Source organism: Dama dama, chromosome 7, assembly GCF_033118175.1.
Source record: "Dama dama isolate Ldn47 chromosome 7, ASM3311817v1, whole genome shotgun sequence".
Taxonomy (NCBI): Eukaryota; Metazoa; Chordata; class Mammalia; order Artiodactyla; family Cervidae; genus Dama; species Dama dama.
In genome coordinates, this window is record NC_083687.1 from 24843190 (window position 1) to 24856778 (window position 13589).

The 13589-nt window shown below is 35.6% G+C and overlaps 1 pseudogene; it reads right to left on the reverse strand.

Annotated features, from left to right (window-relative positions):
• The window catches only part of LOC133059243 (tetraspanin-31-like), a 91106-nt pseudogene extending 77727 nt beyond the window's left edge, over positions 1-13379 (reverse strand).
• Positions 13380-13589: the final 210 nt, after the last annotated feature.

The following is a 13589-nucleotide window of genomic DNA, read 5'->3' on the forward strand; positions in this document are numbered from 1 at the left end:
GAGTCAGTAGAGGGGTCTGCTTTCCCCCATGTATATGTAATCATGAAATATCCAAGTGGAAATACATAGCAGGTTGCTGGAAATGTGGACCTAGATCTTTATGGGCAAGCCAGGACTGATAATACTAACATTAAAAATTATATCCATAAAACATAAATTACATCCATAAAAACAAAATAAACTTCACACCCACTAAAATGGTTACAATAAAAAAGATAAAACCATGTATTGACAAAGATGTAGACAAACTGGATCTCTCCTACACTGCTGGAGGTAACATGAAATGAATGGTGCAGCCACTCTGGAAAACCGTTTGGCAGTTTCTTTCAAAGTAAAGCAAAAACTTGCCATTCAAAGACTTAAATGGTCATAGCCTCATTATTCACAATAACTCAACTTGTAAATATCAAAATGTCCATCAACTGGTGAACGGGTAAAAAATAGTATACTTGTATAATGAAATATTATTCAATAAGAAAAATTAATAAACTATCCGTACGTGGATGAACCTCAGAAACATTATGCTAAGTGAATGAAGCCAGACACTAAAGATTACATGTTGCCTACTTCTATTTATATGAAATGTTCAAAAAAGGTAAAACTGAAAACAGGTCAGTTGATGCCTTAAGTTTTGGGTGGAAGCAGTAATTAAATACAAATGGGCATGTGAGATCTTTTGGGGGCAGTGGAAATTTCTGAAACTGGACAGCAGTAATGGTTGGACAATCCTATAAATTCGTTAAAAATCATTGAATTGTACACTCACAATTAGTGAAGCTTGTGGTGTGAAAATTACATTTCAATAAAGCTGTTAAAAATAACATTCTTCAATGAGTTGAAACCTAGGAAGTTGCTAGTTGAGGTTTCAAGAGAGGAGAGCTGCAAGCCAAAAGCTAAGTTTGGAGGGGATTTTCCATTTCAAAGACAGGAAGAAGCTGAGCTAACGATAAAAGAGCAGAGTGGACTGAGAAGTAAGAAAAATAGAAGTGGTATGAAGTTTAAAGTCTATGGGAGAAGAAAATTTTAAGAAGAAAGTTCTGTCCAACAACATAAAATACTACAGAGAGATCAAGTGGCATGGGAACTAAGCAATACACATTGGATTTGGCAGTTAGAATCTAATTGGTGAAGTTCAGCTCTAGAAGCTAGAAAAATAAAGATAAAAGCCAAAAATAATACTTAATTAGAAAAATAGAAATGTAGAGTGATAAATAAATTCAAGAGCTGGCTCTTATAAAACATCAACAACATACATTTTTTCTAAGTAAAATGTCCACATTCATATTCAAAAAGAATACACAACTGACCAAGGGAAATAATAAAAATTCCCTAATTATTCTAATAAAATGTAAAATTATTATGCTAAATAAAAATGTTAAATATCAAAGACAGCTAATTTTGAGATAAAGTAAATTTTCAAGTTTGACTCAAGATGTGTTTAAAAGTCAGGAATAGACAATAATGTAAAACGGGAAAGACATTTTTTTTAATTGCCTCCAAAAACATGATGGGCCAAGACCAGTCCTCCAGAATATTTCACCAAACTCCTACTGGATGACTTTGAGCCACATCTTGGGTGACTTTAACTTCTCTGTGCCTCAGCTTATTCATTCATAAAATGAAGATGAACTGCCATCCAATAAGTGAAGTGAAAGTCGCTTAGCCATGTACGACTCTTTGTGCCCCATGAACTGTATAGTCCATGGAATTCTCCAGACCAGGATACTAGAGTGGGTAGCCTTTCCCTTCTCCAGGGGATCTTCCCAACCCAGGGATCAAACCCAGGTCTCCCACATTGCAGGCGGATTCTTTACCAGCTGAGCCACTGGGGAATCTTCTCGACCCAGGAATTGAACCGGGGTCTCCTGAATTGCAGGCGGATTCTTTACCAAATGAGCTATAAGGTTATAGTGAAAATTTAATAAAATTTATGATTTCTCGAGGTCAGAAAGAAAATCAGCTTCAGGACTCTTGAGTCATGTGTTTAAAGTCTATATAAAGGTGCTGCTTTTCTTATATGTGTTAGTGCCTTTTAGAGGTTTAGGGTAGAATTTACAGATCACCATTTGTGTTGGAAACAACTAATATTATTTAATCCAAGAAAAGCTTCTCAAATTGAACAACATCTCTCCACTCCTCCTGCAGTGCATCATCCCAACTATAGAAGTTTACATTTTGTAAGAATCCCAATCCCTGTTAAAATAATTTTTAAAATTAGAAAATCAGAAGAAAGTCCTGTCATATAGTCCACACTAAATAAATAGGATCTGTCATTGTTTTTATTATAATTTCTGCATTACTAGTGTAGACAGTAGTGATCAAAATCAAATTATTGTAATCTGAGAAAGCTTTGTTCAAATAATGTCTCCACCAACTAGTAGTTCTATAACTTTGTTCAATTTATAGTTTAAAACTGAGTTTAAAACAGGTGTAGAAAAACCCCAGTGATTCTAATATGTATGAAAAAGTGTTATACAAGGGTTTTCTTTTGTTATCTACATTAGCGAAGTATATTTTAGGCAAGTGCAGTCAGTGTCTATGCTTAAAATGTTTGTCGAAAATAAAGACAAGTTTTACGGTGAGGTATCAAAATGATTAATGAAGTAGAGTATAGAACATGAATAAAGTCTAAAATAATAATGGTTGCTGAATAACTATAAAAATAAATTGTATGTGTTATTTTATCAGTGACTTCAAGTAAAAGAAAAAGCTTCCCTGGTGGCTTAGATGGCAAAGAATCTGCCAGCAATGCAGGAGAACTGAGTTCAATCCCTGGGTCAGGAAGATTCCCTGGAGGAGGGAACAGCAACCCACTCCAGTATTCTTGCCTGGAGAATCCCATGGACAGAGCGGCCTGGAGGGCTACACTCCACAGGGTCACAAAGAATCGGACTCGACTGAGTGACTAACATTTTTGAGTAAAAGAGGATTTTATTTGCTTTCTGTATGCAAAGAAAAAGGAATATTTTTATGCTTTTAGAGATTTCCAAAAGAGCAAATTTTTTACGTGAAAGAAAGACGGATTTGAGTTTGCTTCAGATAAATTGCTTGGCAATGATTGATATAACACAGTAACAAATTACTAAAGGAATTTTTAAAGATCATCATAAGCCATCTTCAAGAAGAGACAGGTTGAATTTTGCAATTGGCTGACTGTATTTTTGGGGAGATGAGGTAAGAGTCAAGGCTTTGTTTTATATGGGATTTATTCTGTTAATAAAAGATGCTTTTTAGAAATCTCAGTTCTAGCATTTACTAGATATGTTATCATATGCAAGTTACTTAATTTCTTTGAAGTGCAGTTTCTTTAAGTGTAAAATGAGAATAATACTAAGTTTCTTAGGACACTGTTGTTAAAACACATTGACACACACATGCAAAAATTAATACATACATAGAACAGCATGACTCTCATAATAAGCATTCAAGAAGTGGTATTAAATCATGTTTTGCACCTTCTAAATTTCTCCAGGTGGTTACCATGCAAACATTGTTAGGTGTTTCCTCCCTTAGAATAAAATAGAAACAAAAAAGTTCACTTGGACTTCACAATAAAAATGTCCCTGAAAGCCTTTTTATAAAACAATTGTTTATAAACTTGACTCCTCAATCTATCAAGTACACTAAATAAATTTTCTGTCTGAATAAAACTGAGCAAAAGTTACACCCTAATGAGTAAAGAAGCATCATGTCAGCAAATGACTCTTAAACGTTTCAGAGGGCAAAAAAGTGTGTGACAGTGAGTGTACGTGTGTGTGCATGTGTGCATGTGTGAGGGCAGAGGAGATAGAAAATGACAAGCAAAAGATGGTAAAATGTTTACATTTGGGAAATCTCAGTAAAGCACACATAAAAATTCTGTGCAATTTTTCTGCAAGTCTAAAAATGTCTTTTAAAAATTTAACCCATCTGTATCTATTACATAAAACTAGATGTTTCATATTTTGGGCTTTCCTTGAAGACTATGTGCTACATGTCTCTTAAATAGTAAATGAATCAGGCACAGAAATATTTGGAATTTGAGGTAAGAATATTCAACATTGGCTAAATGGCTAAACTATTGTCTTTTTGTTGCCAGTCACCAGAGGCTTTCTAAAATATTGGAGAAATGAACCATTCCCCTCTCTATGTAAGTCTTTGCAGAAATCCTATAGGTCACCTGTCTTGCGGACCAGATGCTCTTTGGGTCTAATTCTCTATGGTGGGGTAAAAGTTCCAGAAAATGTACCAAAGAAAAGTTTTCTTGCATATTCATATAGTCTAAAATGTCCTCTGTACCTTGACTTTTTAGAATCGTGAATGGGAAATGCAAACCACATTTGCATTAAGTCTGAAATTAAGTCTGATGAGACGGCCCACTATCTGGATGCCTTTTCTTTCCGTTCCCTTTATCTCTGGCTCCCTTTAGCCTGAGTACAGTCCAAACCCCACCACTCCATTACAATCTTGTTTATACCAATTTTGTGGTTTTTAGTGTACCAGCTTGCTTCTTTTCCTCTTTCTTCAAAAGCAAAGTAAATTTGAAAATCAAATCAGAATTAATAAAGATTAGGAGATGTCAATGTTATCAAATCCAAAATGAAAGATAAGGGAAGTAGGCAAAGTTTGACAATATTTATAAATAGGAAGGAGTGAGAAAATAGCAGAGAAATGAGAAAGACAGATAAATTATGTCTGTCTCATCACATCCATTCCTCTCCCATATGTTGTATATCACCTCTAGCAATTTACCACACTCCAGCGCCAAGATAGCAGGAAGCACAGGATTTCCTCAGAGACCACAGTTCTGCACTGGTTCTCGCCTCTCCTTCACAGGCCCAAATTTAGAAAAACATTCAACAGCAACCTAAAGTTCACATTGGGCTGCTTGTTCCTCCTCCAGGCCTGATTTCTAGGCAGATTTTTTTTCTAGCCTATGGAAATGTTTTAACATTAATTTGATCATTTTTTCTTTCACACTTCCTTACTAAGGTACTAAAAAAAGGAATTCACAGAAAGTCATGGAGTGCCATCAGCGACATTTTCACAAGTGTTAAAGAAATGAATATGATCATGGATTTCAGACATAGTTCTTCAACTTATTTAATTCACTTGGCATTACAGACGATCAGTCAGAATCCAAGTGTGTATGTTGAATAAAAAGTCCAAGTTCGTAACTTGTAGGTCCTAAACTCTAACCATCATCTTTATCCTGCATCCATGAAAACTCTCCATTGTTTCCATGTACAACTTTATCCTCAACTTCTAGACCATCATACCTGTTTGGTTGTGACATATGTTCAATTTCATGTCTTAAAAGACAAATTTTTTTGTCAACTATAAATAGTATATAGATGTTTACCAGGATATATTAGACCTGCACCTTAAGATTAGGTTACTAGGTCTGACTTGTGCCCCTTAAAAAATCTGTAATCTCATATATGGAGAGTAAGTCTGAGGGCAAGTTTGCTACATAATTAGGGATCATTTATGGTCTCCTAGGGCTCAGTCTCAGAGGGTACACAGACAAACTGAAGACCATTAGAGGGAGAAACAAAGGAAAGATTTAGGAGAGAATCAGAGAAGATGGGCAATGTGGGTTCAGTTACAACTTGAGAACCATTAAAGGCTGCGCGCTGTGTGCTAAGTTGCTTTAGTCATCTCTAACTCTTTGTGACCCTATGGACTGTAGCCTTCCAGGCTCCTCTGTCCATGGGATTCTCCAGGCAAGAATTCTGGAGTGGATTGCCATGCCCTCCTCTAGGGGCTCTTCCCGACCCAGGGATCAAACCCACATTTCTTGCATCTCCTGCACTGGCAGGCAGGATTAAAGGCTGAGTGAGAAGCAATAAAGACCAAGGGCACACATTAAATTGGCTAAAGAAAATCTGTTAAGAGAAAGACACACAAGTGGTAAAATAAATTTTTAAGTCTTCCAGATAACAAATACAAAATAGATGTAAAATTGTGGTTAACTGTGTCAAATGCTGTCCCATGAGGTTATTATTCTGAGCAAATTTGAAACTGCAGGAGAGTAAGATGGACTTGGAAAAGATGAGGACACACTTGACATTATTAATTACTGTTTCCTCTCAACCTCCAGAACTGCTTAAAATAATTTAACCTGTAGCTTGACCTTCCGCCCTTTTATTTCAGCTATAGTAGTTCTATCCTCTTATCCTTTTTTAACTTATTTTTTTCTATTTAAGATTTTGCAAGAACTAATTCTTCAGTGGAAATATTTGTCAACCACTGAACTCTAATTTAAAAAACCAACAGATAACCCAATTATATTTGATTCAAAAGCAATGCCAGAAGACAAAATGCAGGATTTTTAAATTAAAAAAAAAAATTCCCAAAGAACATATGCTGTACAGAAGAAAATGGAAATCCAAGTGAATTTATTTTTCATTTGACCAGGTTTCATTAGATGTTACTATTGTGAATGCAGTAGGATTCGTGCACTACAGAAAACATTTTAAAGGATTTGTTTATATGTGAGACAGTAAGTTTCCATAGAGTCACCTGAAATTAACTCTTCCCACATTCTGGGCTTAACCAGAAGCCCGTCATCTAAATTTTCAATAAAAAGGTTTAAACCCAGTTCATTAATTTCTCAGGGTGTTCTTCTGTTTCTTGTTTTTTCCTAGTTACCAATGACTCCTTTTTCCTGAGTCAGAGTCAACAGTTTAGTTTCATTTTACCCTGTTGCTCTTCTACATTACTTAAAATCAAAATCACATACAACATTCTTCTGATTTCCTCTCATTTCTCTAAAATTCACTTAACTCAAGGCTGTGTATCTATAGAACCTATTTTTACTGAAGGTTTTGGGAACGAGGAATGCCAATTATGCTATACAATATTTTTTAAAATCTTAAAATTATATATTAGACGTCCTTCTACATCCTACCAGGCATTTCCTATCTTGAGGAATTTCTCATCAATCACCACCTATTTTGGACTCAATTTCCTGTGTTCTCCCTCCTATCTCTACCAGACAGTCTCCAACTCACTTTTCCAGTTAATTTCTTGTGCAGAGTAGTTCAGCTCTTCACCCCCAGCCAAATAATGTTTAGGTTCATGTTTGCATACTCAGAAATTCATGAAGATGATTTGCTAAACAAAGGATTGTTGACTTTAAGTTTCCAACATTTAACAGCAAAACACCTGAGGGCTCTTTGAAATTGGTTTTCAAATTCTTAGGAAGGTTCCCTCCAGCTGTCTACAGCAAGAGCCTACTTGCTTTGAATTTTATTTTTATCTTTCTGAAACACCAACTGATAACAACTGTAGACACAGACAAAAACTCTAGTATCCGAGAGCTGTTCCCTAATCATCAAAAACCCAATTTGTTGACAAAATCTATTAACTACTTAGCTGTATTATCAATTGAATAAAAATATATAGAGCCTAGATTTCAAATGTAACTCTTCTATTACCTTATATATATAACTTCTAATCACCTTCCTGAAGATAGGGGCTTACAGTCAGTAGCCAGAGTTTGAAAAGAAGCAGAGAGAAGTAAGAGTCTGTCCTCCTCTTAGGGTGGAAACTAGTTTAATCTCTAATTACCAAAGGAACATGATTCCCTCCTCTCTCTGTGGACCTATGCTGCCACTTGGATTTATGGTGACAATGTTTCCTGGGTCTCTAGATTTACGCCAGAGACTGAAGTTGCACAGACGGCCATTTACATTTCTTTAGAAGACTTTTTAACTCTGTAGCTCTAACAACTGCTTTTGAGCAAAGGCAAATTAGGTAACTTTGAAGATCAAAGTCTTGCATTTTGTGTTTCTTCCTTACCATTGCTATACTATGTGTAGCTGACAGAGCCTGAAGATACAGCGTGACACACCATATGTGTTAAAGGGTGGGGGACAAAATCAACCTGAAGGAACTGACAGTCACCTTCACTATGTCGATTTGTGTACAGCTATTGATTTACTTTCTCCTTTTCTTCAAGAACCAGAAGGTGGCATCTGACTACTTATTTTAATATTTGTGTTTATTTCATTAAAATATATTATGCTTAGATTGACAATTTAAACTTATTTTTAAGCATAGGATTAAGTACAGCAAATTAACCCACTGGAGAAAGAAAAAAGTGATACAAAGCAAAAAATACAGAACGGCAAAAAGGCCATTTATCCTCAGATCCACTGAGTAGATCAGAATTATTTTCAAATGATTATGACCTAATTATTTTTAGAAAGATTTTCATGGTGATTTTGAACTGTTCAACCAGTAGTAAGACTATTAAAATGAAAAGGCAAAAAAAAATAAAAGCTTTCTTTCCAATTACTCTGATTTAGGCTTAAACTTCAGAGATCTAATTATATCTTCGATCTAGAAATCGGAAGAAATGCAAGGGAATGACTTCTCAGTTTAGAAGGCCCAGTCTCTTTTCTATTCCCCCTAGACGGCCTATGTTCACTGTGATTATCTATCATAACAATAGTAAAATTAATGAAGAACAAACAGGAAAACCTAGGTGAAATGTTTTAAAGATGGGTTGTTCTTTTTATAAGTGCATTGCACTTCTATCGATCCACAGATCAAACACAGATGTGTTATTATTCTGTACAAACTCTTAGTACTAAAGCATATTGGATATAAAGGAGAACAAGCGGTGGGCTCTGTCCTCAAGTCACACACAACCAATCCCGGAAGGTTGTCACAAAGTGATCATCAGAATGCAAGGCAGTGAGGGCAATGACAGACATGTGCAAAACTGACAAAAGCTCAGAGCAAGATATTTCCTGAGGAACACAGTGAGAACAAGTAGGAGAGTCCAGGAAGGCTTCCTGGAGAAGGCAACCTGAACTGAATTTTATTACATTAGCAGGAATTCCAAATAGGCTGGTCGGCTAAGAGGGGAGAAATGCCATTCTAGGCAAGGGACTACCAGAAAAGGGTGTAAGATTGGTGCTTGTTGTTTAGTCACTAAATTGTGTCCGACTCTTTTGTGACCCCCATGGACTGTAACCCACCCGGCTCCTCTGTCCATGGGGTTTCCCAGGCAAGAATACTGGGTGGCTTACCACTTCCTTCTCCAGGGAATCTTCCTGACTCAGGGACTGAACTCCCATCTCCTACATTGGCAGGCGGATTCTTTACCACTGAGCCTCCAGAGAAGCCCAAGTATCACCTTCCAATGGTGCTAGAAGGTGCTGAATGATGAAGGTCCTTTTATATTAGTATATTAGTATATTTACTAAAGGGTTCAATATTTAGTAAGAGTTAAGACTCTTTTGAAGGGGTCCACATCAATCTGTGACATGGTCAAATCTGAGTTTTCAGAAGATCACTCTGGTGACAGGATGAAGAATAAAGGGATAAGACTGGAGGCAGGCAGTCGAGTTAGGAATCTATTGCATGACGTGATAAGGGTTAAACCAAAGCCTTACTACAAGGACAAAGAGAAAAGAATCTATCCCGGAGCTTTTTAGGTGGGAAAGTTGGCAAGATTTTATGATATATATGGTAGGGTGTGCAAGAAAGATGGGGTCTGCAGTGACTTCCCAATTTCTTGTGTGGCTGCTGAATACAAAGTAATTATCATCAAATAGAGAATATAGGAGGAAGGAAAATTTTTAAGAGGAAACAAAAGTGCGCACACTTAGAAGTACTGGGATTAAACGCCCTAAAAGGCATTCAGGTGAACAGATTTAGTGAGCAGAGAACTGTGTAACTAACTGTAAAGGTCCAGATTACAGGCATCGATTTGGACGTCTGTCGTAAAGGTTAGAAATCTGAGAATGGCCAGGATCTCTCAACGGGAATTTGAGCACAAAATAAGGGGTTCTAGAAAAATTCCTGGTAAAATTTCAACTTTGAAGAAGTGAGCAGAAGTTCACAGGAAAGAAACTGAGACATTAATGTCCATTCTTCAAAATTATCAATGTGATTGAAAGACAAAGTGTATTGACAGTCCTAATATCCTATATTCTCTTTTAAAAAATGACAATGAGGTATTTAAGTACTTAGAGTATAAACTCCACAAACTGGAACTTTTCATTACCCTTGGATAACTCTCTGCCTGAGTTTTTACTTCTAAACATAGAGTCTAACCAAGAGTTGTCAACACTCTTCTTACAAATAAAAGATTTCCTCTTCAAACATTTACACAATTTTCTTGTTACTAAAAAGAATGTCTTGAAGAGTAGCAGTGAAGAACTGGAAGAATTAGATGGAAGAGAACTTTGAGAATTTGGCTGCAATGGAGCAAAATACAACAGGTTTATTACCAGATGAAGAAAAATAATAAACACATTGTTCCGTGCTTTATGAGTCAGGGGTTAGTTGTATATAGAAGACCATATTGCAAGACTCTACAGTTAAAGACAAGTTGAACCGTTTTCTTTTGGAAAATCAGTTATATATTTCTAGGACTTATTATTTTTCCACAGTTAAATCTCTGTTCCTGTCCTTGTCACTTCACATCTGGTATTCCAAAACCCATTCCTCACCACCTGTCTTAGCCTTCTTTTCAATCTGTCCAAAATCTTATAGCTAAAATCATCTTTCAAAGCTCTTCTTTCACCATGCTACTTTCTTCCTTAAGATTACTTTTCAGTGTTTTAAATCAACATTTTCTGGGAGCCCTCAGGGACCTTCTAGTAACATCATCTTAGCCGCAATAGAAATATTTAGCCCTAATAACAAATATATATATATATATAACATATATAGATATTAATTTTAACAGTTTATAATTTATTGAGCTATGAACAATTAAAACAGAAGCAAAAATATGCATAGTTTTTGAAATTTTTAGGTGGAAATAACTGAGATTGAAATGTTTAGAGGCTTTATCCAAACTCATTCAAGGTCAAAATGAATACTAGAACTCAGTTTTCTTAACTATTTATCCAGCGCCTTCTCTACTTGAGTAAAATGGTATATTTAACATTCCCTGAAATTAATGCCAGTAAGAAAGAGAGCCAACATTACTGTGGTCTTATAGTATCTTTGGTACTGAGCTAATAAATGAGGTATACAATAATTTCCCTTAATCTTCTCAACCTCCATTGTTTCTTTTTTCTAACTGAGGACCAGGACATAGAGAGTATAAGAGCTAGTAATATTAGTCATTACATAAGTAATAAAAAAAAAAGTAGTATAATTTATTTCATAAGAAATAGAGGAATAATTTGAAACTAGGTTTCTGATCCCAAAGACTAAACTTTTTCCATTAGGTGAACTGTCTCACAGAGTAAAAAGTTTCAAGTCCATCTCCATCTGTTATATTTACATGATAAATTTGTAAGGGACAATGATGTTACCTATATATTGCAGACAAGGTGATAGAGTTACAGAAAGAAAAATGTCATCAGCCCTGACCTTGAGAAGCACCCAGTCTGGGAAGGAGCAAAAAACAAGTAAGCACAGCAAAAAGTACAGATTTTTCCTTTAATAACAATGGTGGAAAGGTAAAGATTAAACGAGTTTTGTTTAAAAGAATATAAAAGAAAACAAAAATTTTTTCTAAATGTTCAAAAATGTAAAATGACTGTTCAGTAACAAAGCTCAACAATGATTTCCAAACCTTATTTTGTTATACCTTAGGACATTTTATTACAACCATGGATAAGCTATATTTCTTAATGAAACCAAGGACAAATTTGAATCCATATAACAAACTATAGGTATAAGAGGGAGATGAATCATGAAATTCATTATAATGAATCATGATAATGATTATGGTGATTTCATGATAATGAAATCTCACCTATGGCACTATCAGAAAGCATCGTTTTTTAATACAATATGTTTGGCACAAACTATGAATGTATACCTGATAAGGTAATTTGCACATATACCAGGTGAGTAAATGCTTATTGACTTAGGCAGTAACAAGGAGGTGGTGTGAACTTGGAAATGAATATTGAAATGTTAAATACACAGAAAGCAGAATTGTGCTCTGTTCATCCATCTTCTAATCAGTGTAATAAACTATACAGCTCACATATTTTCTACTGCTGTTGATCCTCTTGCCGCTAAATTATTTCCATCTTTCTAAGGTACAAGAATTTTACATAAACAGAATCCCATAAAAGTCATCTTGTTATTCTTCCTGAATTCAATTATCAATAAATGTTTATTAAAGACAAACTATTAGTCAGGTACTTAATGGAAGTTTCCTTGATAAATGGACAAATTTTGGAAAGAGTGACCTCACTGAATACAGATACTGTCTTAGTTATTCTGCATTCTCTCAATATGCACACATTAAAGACACATTTGTAACAGGTTTAGATGAGTATTTATCAAGTGTGGATTTAAGAGATCTCATTCTTGGTAAATTCAAAATCCATTTGAAACATATGGGTTCATTATTTCAATCCAAATTCATCTTTTTCAAGTTTAAATGAATTGGTTTTGAAACATGAATTTAGAGAGGCAAAAAGACTAATCAAAGAAGCTCCTAAGACTTCTTGCCCCTGGAGAAACATATGGATGTTATTTAAAATCAATTCAGAAAAAAGACAGGTTGAAATTCTTATTTAAATCAAAGCTTGTCTTTGCAGTATTATATACTGCATGATTATTAGATGTGTATCAGATGGGGTTCACTTTAGGCATCGACACAAATTGACTCTGGCTGACGTAAGCAAATCAAAAGGTGTTTTTAAAAGATGTTATAATGGGAGCACCCAGATTTGAATTACTTCGGAGATGAGAAAGAATCAAGTAGCAACAACATAGCTGGAACCACAGCCAAATTCCACCCAGAGAGCTACTGCCAAGCTCTGTTGCTGCCACTACGAATGTCTCAATCCCACATCTCATCCTCCCATATTACTGGCACTGAATACTGAGTGACAACACTTTTGACTGGCACAACCAAGAAGTTTCTACTGCTCTCTTCCTGGTAGCACTGGTTTTTGATTTAAGGTCCGGGGTGAGTAGTCTGATTTGCTGAGGCTAGATCACCATGTATTACTTGTAAAATGGAAGGAGATTCAGACGCTATAAAGAAAGTTGTAAAGATAAATATTAACAAGATGATATTAATGTTTGACACTATAAAAACTGCCCTGCATTCTTTGCCTCTTATCCTCTGATTTTGCTCAATTCTTCCATTTCTGTTTTCTTTCCTAAGTCTATAATGTGCATCCCCCTACAGAATTTAAAGTCACATCCCTATCCCTTAGGACTTGACTATACCTATTCGATACAACTGGAGTCATCTGCATTGAACAGAAAACCTCCAAAACAGCACCGGTTTAAACAAGTTAGACGTTTTCCTATCTCTCGCAAAAGGATTTTTAAAAAACTAGTGGCCCAGAACTGTCACGATAGCTCCATAATTATAATGAGATCATGACTCACTTTTTCCATTCCACCAGCAAGAGTACTTCATCACACAAAATGGCTGTCAGAACTCCGACCATCGTATCTGCAGACTACCAAAGTGAAAAAGTGGAAGGACCAGAATGCTGTTTGCCTCTTTCCTTGTAAGAAATTCTTGTGGAAGTCACACATGAACCTTCTGCTTACATCTCACTGACCATAACTTAGCCATCTGTTTGTACTTAGCTAAGAAAGTTAGGAAATAAATCTTTAACTTGGGCAGCAGTATGCCCAGGCTAAATCGAGATTCT